Source organism: Macaca fascicularis, chromosome 18 (assembly GCF_037993035.2).
Source record: "Macaca fascicularis isolate 582-1 chromosome 18, T2T-MFA8v1.1".
Lineage (NCBI taxonomy): Eukaryota > Metazoa > Chordata > Mammalia > Primates > Cercopithecidae > Macaca > Macaca fascicularis.
In genome coordinates, this window is record NC_088392.1 from 64,386,790 (window position 1) to 64,400,000 (window position 13,211).

Sequence of the window (13,211 nt, forward strand, 5' to 3'; positions counted from 1 at the left end):
CCCTGCTTCCATCCTTCAGGGGCTCTGTTCCTGCTCCTGTCCTGCCTCCCAGTACAGCCTTACCACCTCCTGCATTTCCATTCACCCTTCTCACTCTGCAGTTCCAGACCACTTGTAACTCTAAGCCTGTTCACATCTTCATCCTTTGTATACGGTGCCCCCTCTATTTAGGATATCGTGTCTTCTATATTATCTGGAAAGCAAAACTGTTGGCCATTGTTTAAGCGATGGTTCTTTCTTAGGAAGGAAATCCCTGCTTCTCTATATCCCAATGGTGTTAGTCACTCTATTCTACACACTACTGAAAGATCAAGAAGCTGCATCTCTTTGTACTTATCAAACTATTGTGAAATTACTTATTTACATGCCTATTTACCCTAATTGAGAGACATTATTTTTATTTCTTTGTGACTTTATACAGCGCTTGGCACATAACAAGCTCTCTATAAAATGTGTGTTGAATTCCAGGGAATGAGTGGGCAGCAGAGCTGGATGTGGCAGGGTAGCCAAGGAGGGAGAGAAGACGGAGAAAAACTGATGATTTAGGAAAGATAGGTGGCATTGGGAACCTCCCAGGAGCAGAGTCCCAGAGAGGAAGGCATGGGCATGCAACCGGAACGGATCATCAGGATTCTGGGATCCAGACTCAGAGTCATGTGCATATGAATTTTAAAATACTGAATTAAAAATATAAAATATTTTAAGTGATGAAGTACTCTTTTTCTCTATCCTTGGCCATTAGGACTCTTCCTTAGAAGATACACATTTTAGTTTATAATCCCGGAGTATAAGTTTCAGACTTACTTGTAAAAAGTAACAATTGCTTAAAAATTGTTTTTTTCAGTTTCAAAGTGTGTCCCTAATTTCAGTGTTCCAAAGTTGAATAAGCAAAACTCTCTTTTATCTCTCTCTCTCCTTCCCCATCTCTCTGTGTGTATGTGCATATATATGTATTTTACATTATCCTTTACAATTTTAAACAATGTTATGTGACTAGTTGCTCACCATTCAGATCTTTCTAGGCCAGAGAAAACAATTCTAACCCTTTACAGAAGCAGTGGGCCAACCCTTGTGGTTGTACAGATTGGTCTGCACAAGGGAGCCTGCTGAGGAGGTGAGTGTTGGCTCAAATCCAGCTGGCATGCTCCTCCCCAGGTGAGGGGGTGTGGGGCTATGTCCACCAGGGAGGACACCTCCATCTAATTCACACTATGGCACTGTCTGGGCTAACACTGCCCTGAAGAAATCCTTTTATCATTATTTTATTTTATTTGCCTTTTCCCTGACCTGTTCCTGCTCTGTTAGGTTTTTATTAAAGTGGAACAACCAGAATTGCAGCAATATTTCAGCAGGAGATGCCCAATGACTTTATAAAAGGGTTTGCTGGTATTTTCTAGTATTTTGTTCACTTCTTGGATAAAGCTGCACAAAACATACTTGTGTCTGTGGAACAGCACATAGGAACCTTTCTGGTGGTGTGCTGCCACCAGCTTAAACCAGCTCCTGGAGTCACTTGTACTCATCTCTTTCCAACTCAGCATTCTGTGACATTACATCGAGAGCTTGAAATTGGAAATGATAGGAGTATTTCTACCACAGAAATTGTCCAACCTCACAAATCAAGGCTTCTCCCCCCAACCCCAAGAAAGCAGATGTACCAGCATACCACTATACATACCTTTTCTAGACACTAATTACTTTCTAGAACCAATAATCTTTTATGTAAAATAAATGTTTGAACCACTGTTTCTACAGAATACACATTGCCTTACAACTCTGACATTGAAATCTACATGCCTTATTGGGCCAACTTTTGTGGTCTCAGCGATGTTCGGTGGATCAGGACTTCCCCCTTGTTATCATGAGGCTTAGAGATGTCACTGTGTACTTTCTTATACACATCATTCACAAAATTCCCAAGTGTGCCTTGTTCTCACATGGATTTCTTGATCTCAATTGGAGTCCCCAGAAAAATGCTTGTTTGTTTCTCTAGAATATATTCATTTCTCTATGTGGGGCATCTGTGTGTATGTTGTGTATGTTCTAGCTAAACCTTGAAAAACATATTTTATTTAATCCTACGGCAATTCAATTTGTAATCATATCTTTTGTATGAGACTCTTCTAAAAGACATGGTGGATTGGAGCATTGGCCTTAATTTTTCGTCCATGCTGTATATACCTCCTTTGCCATGTCACCCCACCTCGAGGCAGTGTGGGTTCCTTTCCCTTGACTTTGGACTCACCCATGTGACTTGCTTCAGCAAATGAGATGTTAGCATTTGTGACACAAGAAGGGGCTTAAAATAGGCTTCATTGTTGGGCTTGTCTTCTTGTGCTTCTGCCATAGCTATGAAGAGAATGTGCCCCTGTTAATTTGCTGGTGTAAGGAGGATGAGAGACATGGCACAGGTCTGGACCCAGTCTGCCGCTTGGAGTCAAGCCCAGATTAGATTCACTGAACCCAAACTGACACAGAGATATACGAGCAAGAATAAATTATTGCCATTTGAAACCTCTGGATGTGAAGGTGGCTTGTTATGCAGCATTACTGTGGTAATAGTTGACTGATATATCATGTGATTTGCATGAACATCATGAATTTTGCATAAACCTTTTTTTTTTCTTTGAACTAAGAGATTATTTTAAACAAAAACAAAACTGTTTCTGGTCAGTTAAAAAATCGTTATTGAATACCTACTATGTGCAAGTTGCTATGCCAGAAGCTGGAGATTCAAGGGCAATCAAGAAGTTCTTGCTTTCAGGGAGCTGATATTCTGTAGCTGTGCTATCTAATAAGGTAGCTACTAGCCATATGTAGATATTTAAATAAAATTTAAAACCAAATACATAATAAGAGAAATATTTAAATAATCAACTCAATTACATTTTAAAATGTAGTTCCTCAGTCTCACTAGTCACATTTCAAATGCTTAATAGCCACCTGTAGCTAGTGGCCACTACACTGTGCATCATAGAGAACATTTCCATTATTGCAGAAAGTTCCACTGGACAGTGCTATTCTAGAGGGAGGAGACTAACAACAAAAAATAAATAAATGGACAAAGTAATTTCAGCTAGTGGTAAGTACCATGAGGAAAACAGAACAGAAGTGATGTGTTAGGGAGTAAGCACGGAGGGTGCTGGATGCTGGAAAGAAGCGGCCAGGCAAAGCTCTGGGGGCTGCTCCTTCTGGGCAGAGAGCACTGTAAGTGCAAAGGCCCGGGAATGAGAAGTAGGTTGGTATGTTTAAGGAATGGAAAGGTCAATGTAGCATGAGCTGAGTGAGGCAGGAGAGGCGAATTGAAGGGCAGGAAGTCAGACAGGTGCAGGAGCCATATCCTGCAAGGTCATACATGCTGTGGTCAGGGGCCTGGATTTCGGTCTAAGTGCAACGGAAAAGCCACAGAGGATTTTAGACAAGGAGTGACATGATCCGATTGGTATTTTTTAAAACACTGCTCTAGCCACCTGAAGTGGATCTCGTAAAGGTGAAGTTCTAGATACTGAGATAGTAATGGATAAATGTGTTTCTAGAGAGATTAAGAAATAAATCTAAGAACGTTATTATGATAAAGGAATCTATGTACACATTTTAAGTTGTGTATTCATTACTGCCATATTTATATGCTATCCCCAAATCATTTTTAAAAACGAAAACTTTGTGTGGGTCCTTCTAAAAACAGGAATATAACTTCTATCTAAGAGGGAATCACAGGGCTAAAGCAAAGGGAGCATCTGGAGCTGTCTTACAAGGGATGCTTTCTCTCCTGCCCTCTGTAGGGCTTGGCAGAACCACAAAAGGGTGGTCAGGGCACCAGCATGGGGAGGAATGGCGGATCATGGCTAGCTCAGCCCAGGCAAGGCAGGAGGATCATTCTGGAGGGCCCTGAGAAAGTTCTAAATAGCAAGTGGGGAAAAAGAAATCAGGAAGCAAATCATAAACGACCACAAAAAGAGAGGAATAAAGTCATAGGTGTGGAGTGACCTAGGATAAGAGAAATAACTACCTGAAAAAACAAAGGCAAGAAAGGGCAACTTTGGGTACGTATCAGTTCTCTAAGTCGGCAGAGGTGCTAAAGTCAACAATAAAAAAAGTTAGCCAATGGCCCTTGTTACAATTATGTTATACATCTTTTTATAAAATAATTAGGGATGATTCTTCTGTTAAGCTTCTGTGACTTGGAGCAAATCCCTTAGCATCAGAGACTTTGTTTCTGTATCAGTAAATAAGAAGCATAAAGTTAGTTCTCTTGCCTCTTAGATGTCTCTCAGTTTTAAAATGAGTAGACTGTAGGATTCAAGATTCAAGATAGATTACAAAATTCCAGAAAGTCTAGATGTGTGTGTGTGTGTGTGTGTGTGTGTGTGTGTGTGTATGCGTGTGTGGTTTAGAAGTGGGCCACTTTTCCAAAAGTTTGTTTTAAAATAACTATATGTAAGAGAAGAAAAAGAATGAAAAAAATTGTAACTGAGCTGTTTTTTCTTTTTTCTTTTTGAGACTCTGTTGCCCAAGCTGGAATGCAGTGGCTTGATCTTGGCTCACTGCAACCTCCGTCTACTGGGTTCAAGCGATTCTCGTGCCTCAGTCTCCCTGGTAGCTGGAATTACAGGCGTGTGCCACCAGGCCCAGATAGTTTTGTATTTTTTACTAGAGATGGGGTTTTGCCATGTTGGCTGGGCTGGTCTCGAACTCCCAGCCTCAAGTGATCTGCCTGCCTCTGCCTCCCAAAGTGCTGGGATTACAGACCTGAGCCACCGCACCCAGCCTGTGACTGAGCTTTGTGCTAATTGAGTCAAGGGCAATATTTATTTGGAAACAGTAGCTGGACATAAATCTGTATGTCAAAGGAGATACTGTATCCTTACGTGTACTGAGAAACATTACAAATGTGAGAAAGGGAAGAATAAAGCAACCCATTTGCCTGGACACAGGGAGCCTGAAATAGCTTTCCCCATTTCTGTTTGGCAAGACTCTACCCATCCTTGAAGACCCAGGTTAAATGTCACCTCTTCCGTGAAGCCCACTTCAGCCTTCTTAAGCATAATCAGTCTCTCCATTTGTCGTGCTCTCAAATAGTTTGGTAATCCCCTTGGGATGGTGAGAATCATATATTATTACAGTTTTTATAGCCATTTTCCTTCTTTGCTAGGCCCTACGCTCCTGAGGGCAGAATTCTGATGTACTTTTGACTCCCCCCTCCGCCGCATCCCATCATGCAGTTCCAGTCACAGAATAAATAAGTAAGTGTGCGTTGATTTAATGTTGTATGGTTAAAAACTATAGTTGACATGAAGCAAGTTAAGTAGAAAAAGAAAAAGGAGAAAAATGGTCTTAGTTCTTCAGTTAAGATAGAGATGAACTAAGATAGGAAGTTCAATATGAGAAGATGCAGAAAAAGAACTTTGGAGTGACTGAGCAGAAAGGAAAAACGAGGCCAAAATAAAGAGAAGGTGAAAAAGGAAAAACAAAGAAAACCAGCCACTGGGCAGATAAAGATATTAGGAACACAAGCAAAGATGAGGGTAGAGGGAGGGAGCTGAAGACAAATCCACAGAAACGAGCACAGGGGCTCATTTAGTGCAAACTTCTCTCCCAAGCACCAGGTTGGAGAGATCTGAGAAACAAGAGAGAAGTGAGGCCCATAAAGATGTAAAGTGATAATATAAAGAAAAATGACAGAATATGAGGATCAGTCTTAGTAGGTGAGTTTTTGTTGGGGCTGAAAATAAATAATTTAAGAATATAGGTAAGAGAAGAGAAGATTAATATTTATGAAAATTAGTTCCACCAGGATAGAGATACCATATGAAACCTTACAGGGAAAAAAACCTCAAATTGTTATTGGAGAAATGTGGCAGAAAGATCCATCCCAATCACTGACTTTACACTGGGCACTGCACTGGGTGCTTGGCAAATGTATTTCTTCAGACTAAAAAGTTAATTTCTTTCTTTTCATACCTGAGAAAAGAAATCACATAAACATGCTCTTTTACTTGTTCACACATCTGACTAGAAAATGGACTATAATAGATGGCAAGTGGGTGGCAAGAAGGGAATAGTAGTTAATATTTATGCACGGACCATTATTTTAGAGAGTTTGTGCTAAAAAGGGAATCCATTTGGTGAGAAAGTTTAAAAAGGAAAAAACCCAAAATTACCTAGAAGAGAATACTAAAGCTTCTAAGAGCTGCTTCTCTAATGGGTGGGTTTCTTACTGAGTTTTAGAATAATTTATTTATTGTTCGATGGTGTGAGCACTTGCCAGCCCCTGATCTCTTTCTGTTCTGGGGAAAACACCACCATGGGTGATTTTGGAAAAGGACAGGGACTCACCTTTTTTTTTTTTTTAATCAAGGGTGAGTAGATGGTCCTTTGTTCTGCACCCTAGCAGGCAGGCACTAGTATGTGACCTCAGCTCAGTCAACGAGTGCCCCACTCAGAACTTAGGGTCTTTGGGAAATGATGGAAGGAGGCCAGAACAGCTGGAGGTGATGCACAGTGACAGCCCTGGCATCTGAAGTCCAGCAGTGTCCAAGCATCCTGCAGCATGATGGCCTGACCTGTGTCCAGCAGCAGGACCTCGACTGAACTTTGATGGATTTTACCCTCTCTTGTTGCTCGTGTATTCCCTGAATTTCCTTCTTCAGCCTTCCTCAATTCTGGAAGCTACCTGTTCTCCTTTCATTGTACTGCTTTCTTGCTTCAGTTAGCCTAACTTAGTTACCAAGAAACCCAACTGATACACCAACTTATTGTAAGTGGTGATTAATGAAGTTTTAAATAAAGGATAAGTCCTCATTAGGTCATTTATTCAATAAATATATTTTTAGCACATATTATGGTTCAGGCATTATGCTAGGTCCTGGCAAAATAGAGCTCACTACTTCATTACCCTGTTGCTACTTATACTGACTAATGAAAGAGTGTGATATGTAAACCACATATATAATATCATGTGTATTCGTGAGCTAATGGTGTGTAACAAATCACCACCCAACTAAGTGACATAAAATAACAAGCATTTATTATCTCATAGTTTCTGAGGGTCAGAAATCTGGGTGCAGCTTAGCTGGGCATTATGGCTGTGGGTCTCTCACAAGGCTGTGAGGAAGATGTCTCATCTGAGGGCTTGGCCAGAGGAGGAGCCATTTCCTAACTCATTAGCAGTTGTTGGCATGTTCATTTGTTCACAGGTTGTGAAACTGAGAGCCTCAGTTTTTTGCTGACTGTTGGTCACATTTCTTTCATTTCCTCGTTAGGAGAGTTTCTGCATTAGAGTAGTTCACAATGTGGCAGGTGGCAGGTGAGCAAGTGAAAAGAACCAGAGTGGAAGATGGAGAGAAGGGGAGGGAGGGAGAGAGACTGAGAAAGACAGAGAAAGAGAGAGAGAGACAGACAGACAGAAAGAGAGACAGAAAGAAAGAGAGAGAAAGAATAGCGAAGGAAGAGTTTGAGAGAGCGCAAGCAAAACGAAGTTTTGTACTCTAAACTCAGAGCGGCATGCCATCACTTTTGCCATATTGTAATTGTCAGAAGCAATTCACTAGGTGCAGATGACACTCAGGAGTTGGGATGACACAGCAGCATGAAGACCAGAGCAGGGGTCATGGGCGCCATCTTACAAGCTGCCTGCCACACCACAGTAAATACACATACTTTATCTGGGTCCTCTAGAAATATGAAGGCTGATGGTGGGGGGCTGAGTGGGGGTAGAAAGCAAAAAAAGTGGGGGGTCAAGGGTAGCTTTCAAGAAAAAGTCAAACTTTAATGAAGTCCACACCAAAAGCGTTATTGAAAGTGTTTCTGAAAAAGAAACAGAGAAGGATGTGAGAAATGTGAACCCCTGAGGCCACCAGGTTACATCCTGTAAAAGCTTCTGCTAGAATTTATACTGTCAGGTTGCAGTAGTGTGCATTAATAGTTGACATAACACTCAATACTGTAATAAACAGGAGAGAGATTAAAGGTAGTGAATACATTCACCAAAAGGGAGACACGGTGGGTTTCTAGGGAGTGCCCAGAAGGCAGCATTGCACACAACAGGCATGCTCTAGTTTTAAACCTTGAAGCATTGGGTTTAACATCCAAATGTGAGATGGAGGTTTAGAAATGTGATTGGGGAAACCAGTTAATTTGAAGGCGGGTAAAATCATTAAATAAAAAGGATGAGGTGATGACAGAGGTATGCTTCTGGACTGACAATTTGGAAAACTATACAGTGAACTGAAAGCCGGTTCATGTATCTAGTCAATAAGAAAAATGAAATAATCTCTGAGAATTCAGTTCATATGCAGTTGACGCATCAGAGGAGAAGGTAGATTGCAACTTCCAATTATAATGAATATTTGAAGACGGTCAGGGTACAGAGTCAATAGAAAATAAACGCAGCGGCATGCTGGTAAGAAAAAAGAAAAAATGGGAAAATTAGGAAAGGAGGCCTCTTTAAAATCCTACTGCTATGTTTGGGAGAAAGGATCATGTAAGACAAAATTAAGAAGAGAGACTAGAGGAGGGCAAGGATAAAATAAAAACTTGGGAAATACAGGAGGGGGGTCCCTATGGAACTGATTCTGCCTCATCAAATGTTTTTAATTCCATTTTTTATACATAAGTTATAACTGGCAACCTCTGTTGAGACTGTTTTTTTATTGCCTTATGGAAAAGCAAGGCCAACATGATTAAAAGGCAACGTATTCACCTCCCAGGGAAGGGGAGCTGGGAATGATGAACCCAAGGCTTTTCTTCAGAGTGACATTTTTATGTTACAATTTTAATAAAAAATAAGGAAAAGGAGGAAGAAGAGTGGGGAAAACACTTTAAGTTTCATCTTCCTTGCTTTGAATGATAGCAGGAGAGGTCAGTACTCTTTAAAAGGAATGGAAAGGTGATCCCTTAGAAAAGGGCAGGATATGAAAACAGCAAAGCAGCAACATAAAGATTACCACGTGGGAGACAATGAGGAGGGATTTGAATACCACGAACTGATAATACTATCTAGATAACCTGAGTGAAAACTGCTCACATAAAGTTTCAGTGTTGTAGGGAAAATAATGTGGTAGAAACGGATACATTTTGCCTACATATGAAGTCTCTAGATTTTACAGTGGGTTGACAACATCAGTCAAAAAGAACAATTGTGGGTTTTGAACCCCACTGCTCAAAAGAAATAATTCTTTAAATTTTTTTAAAGGAGGGGACTAGTCACGAACAAGGGCGAAAGTTCTCTACGATTAAAAACTCTGACAGGAACTTTTTGGTTAGAATTTTTTCTTTAGAAGAATACTGACTCCATTTATTGTGAATTGAGCCTACAAGAGCCCCAGTGTTGAAGGGCAAATAACAAGTGTTTATGTAGTATCAAAGGTGACACTGAGAATGATTACTCTCTGTCTCAAATCTGTATCCACTTCCTTCTTCACCTATATTTTGATCAACCTGATGAACATCTCTGAAAATTACCAAGTAGGAAATTAGGATGATGATCATTGACTAAGAGGGCCTCACAGGGTTTCATGAATAAAAGGAAAAAACAGAGGTTAGAAAAACTTATATGCAAAGAAATTTATATACTTTTGAATTGGGAAATTTATATTTAGCATGAAGCTATCCAAATTGAAAATACTGGTACTGTAGGCAGACAAGAACGAAATGTCTGTACTCAGTTAAGGCTTGGTGTAGATGGCGTTCTCTCATCCGAATTCTCTATTAATTGGTATTTCTGCATGTCTTGATTATAGTGGTAATGAATGTTCATAAATATTAATTCAAAGATACCAAAAATTTATGAAGCACCTTCTAAATCATCAAAGACAGGTTAGATGCTGTTCAGCAACACTCCACAGATAAGTGACTTTACTGTGTTCTGATTCTTTGAAAATTATTAATCTGTGTAATAGAGAGCACACATTTCCAAACTGCAGGATAACAAATAGTTTATTCGATTGAACTCTTAACAATTTCAAAACATGTATAAGAAAAATCTCTACACCTAAAATCCTGTTATTTATACCATGCCTCTAGTGTACAATGCATCTCTTTTTCACTATAAACCAAAAAGTTTATGAGTGGCTCCCCTTTTCTGAAACTCCAGCTTTATAAGAAACTGTTTTATTTTCCTAGAAGTCTAAAGAAAAAAAAATCCTCAAAAATTATTTGAACTCAGATTACAGGGCTTTGATTTCTTTGAAAATAAGATTCAACACAACATATTATAGATCATTTATTTTAACGAAGAGACATTTTATAAACCTATTTTTCTGCTCCCACTGTATCATGGTAAAGAGATAACTAAATAATCTTTAATGTTATCTTTCAAAAGAGCTGGTGTTCACAGATGGCTACATTTTTTCTCTGCTATGTATGGTCTTTAACTTTTACATTTGAATTTTATCCTTTTTGGATAAAAAAAAATAACTGTAATGACCACTTATTGTCATAGGGCTTCTTTTAATTATCTCTGGATTTTAATGACCGATATTCTAATTTTTATCAATTGTAGTGTTAACCAAATATTCTGGTATTTTAATAATTATATTAAACTGTAACAAAGAAATCCATTTGTGCTCATTTGTAAAAAACTTAAAGTTTTGGGGTTATAAACCAAATGACATGTTCTGTTTTCAATGTATAAAATTAATTCAACTGTGTATACTTTCTAAAACTTTAAAAATATTTATACCAAAGGCATGATTATCTAGGGACATATAACTTATGAAAAATTGTTTATAATAAATTTTTTTAAGTGAGAGAAACATAATTTGCCTTTTTAGGAAATATAACTATTTCCTCTTTATTTCATTATCTATAAATTTTGTATTTCTGATGACAGTAATTATTTTTAGCATATGTCAGTAAGTTCTACAAATATATACTATTAGCAATACTTAAAAAGGTAGATTCAATTTCTATCAACTGTTTTATTCCTTTATTGTCTCTTTTAAGGGTACATGTTCATTTTGTGTTAGTAGATCACTTACCTATATCCTTGAGAATTCACAAATGAATACTATCTGGTTTTTCTAATATGCTACAATCTCTTTTCTTAAGATGATGCTTCACCTTTCACAGTTACCTTTAAAAGTAGCTTGCAAATATTATTCTACTGAAAGATCCCTCTTCTCTTTTCACAATTTCTGTAGTGAAGAAAGGATATTTTCTCTCTTTTATTGTTTCAGTGGCTCAACAAGGACCTTTGCAGTGGTTATGAAAGCCTCAGTAAGAAAAGATGACAATGTGAAACCTCTAGTTTTAAATGTTTCTATGTATGTTGAAATTAAATCTTTAAATTTCAATGAATTCGTGTATTATAAAATAAATGAATAATGTATAGTGTGCATTTAAAAAACTTAACCTTTTTGGATATAGTCTACCACGAAGTAGAAAAGTCCTCAATGCATCCATATCAGAATTTTTTAAAAGGGGTTTAATGACTCAGATTTTATGAAAGAAAAGAAGTCAAGTAAATAAGACTAAAAAAAGATTGAAACTAGAATTTATTATTCATGACAAAATGCATTTGCCATATTTATATATTTAATGTAGATTTTTCCATGTGATGTTCTTAAATGCTTTTGCATTCAAACATTGCTACCCATTTCATAGATTAAGAGGTAGAGTATGGTTATGAGTATGTAGGATGGAAATCAAGTAACTTACTGAGAATTAGATGGTGGACAATTAAAGGCACTGGGAACTGAGCGTAGTTTTTGTGGACTAAAAATATTGCCTTTCCAAATGCATCACTAACATTCTGCACAAATGTTAATTTAAAAGTCTCTTATATGTTGTTCTAACAATGTGTTAATATGTATACATGTGGATGTATATACATATATAACAAACACATATATTTTCTATTTTAAACACACAGACACAGACACACACATTAGATTCAGATGGATTTTGATGAAACTGCCCTTTCATAGGACTTTAAAAAGTCTTGTTAAAAATGTTCCTCCTTTAAAAGAAAGCTTCTGTGAAGTAATACAGTCATATTACTCAGGCAGGTACTACACTAGATTTGAACTAACTTTCAATATTAAAAAATCCAAAATCAGTCTTGAAAATCTTAAAATATTATATGAAATTGTTGTACAGATAAGTAGACATGTACTAAGGATATTTATATAAAATTATAAGCAGAGTATTCTCTTTGTAATTGGTTTAGATGCCAGATTGCAACTTTGACACCGTTACTTATAACTTATCAAAGACAATTTATGCTTTGCAACTGACATTTTAAATTGGAGATTTACTTGAACTGGTACCTAATGTGTTTTCTGTAATTAATTCCTTTGAGGTCAAGTTTCACGGACACAGGATTCCTTTAACATTAATCCCTCCTTTAGCAATATATTTATTGTTGGAATTAACAGTTGAAAAAAAGCCTTTTTTTCAAGTAAGATTCTCAGTTCCAGATATTGTTTGTTTCATCAATGCAAGATATTCTGAGAAGTGCAAAATATCTTAAAAGTAGGTGCTGTGGAGTCAATGCATGAAAAGAGCCAGAAGTTAAATCAATCATATGTTAATACAAAATGGAAAGTTTAATTATATAGACACTTAAGTTCTTAACAGAACTCAGTAATGGAGGGTGTGTCTCATTTTAAACTTTATACTACTATTCAGGTTATTTGCAAATAATACCTAAAACTTATAAGCTTCATATGTTTTTGCTAGTTATTCAGGAGACGTTAAATAGGTTATTTGGAAGACAGCACAATTTGTTGGATGATGATGTTCGATAAACTGTTGAATGAAAATGAATGACGTTCTGATTGTAGCTGGTTTCCAGTTTTAAGAATGAGAACAATATATTTAAAAGTTGGGAGATAAATAACTGAATATATAGTAGTTCACTATTCCCAAAATGAATTTTGTTAAGCATGAAAAAATGTTTATCAGTTAGGCATGTTTACCTTTTTGCAGTAGTTAATTATGCTTTTTCGCATCGTCCAAAGAAAGACAAATCTCGGTTTTCCTTCTTTAGCATCTGCGTAGTCTCCATCAGGTGAATTGGACAGTTTACATTTTTGGTGTCTGTTTATATACAAAGCATGGAAAGTAATTGTGAGGCTACTCAGCAGTGTTTAATGAAAGCCAAGTGCTCACCAATTCCACATAATTGATTAATTCACATGGGATATGGTGGTAAGGGATGCTGAAATCACTGGGAGTTTTGCCTACCAGATCTGTCCCTCCAAAAGGTG

General features: G+C 37.6%; 1 long non-coding RNA gene across 1 annotated transcript in view; it reads right to left on the reverse strand.

The window, feature by feature from the left end:
* Positions 1 to 7,005: 7,005 nt before the first annotated feature.
* Positions 7,006 to 13,211, reverse strand: part of LOC123570021 (uncharacterized) — an 8,302-nt gene continuing 2,096 nt past the window's right edge. Inside the window, exons 3-4 of the long non-coding RNA XR_010582892.2 lie at positions 12,921 to 13,041; positions 7,006 to 7,806 (exon numbers count right to left, since the gene is read on the reverse strand). This is a non-coding gene — a long non-coding RNA (uncharacterized lncRNA). The remainder of the gene's footprint in view (positions 7,807 to 12,920; positions 13,042 to 13,211) is intronic.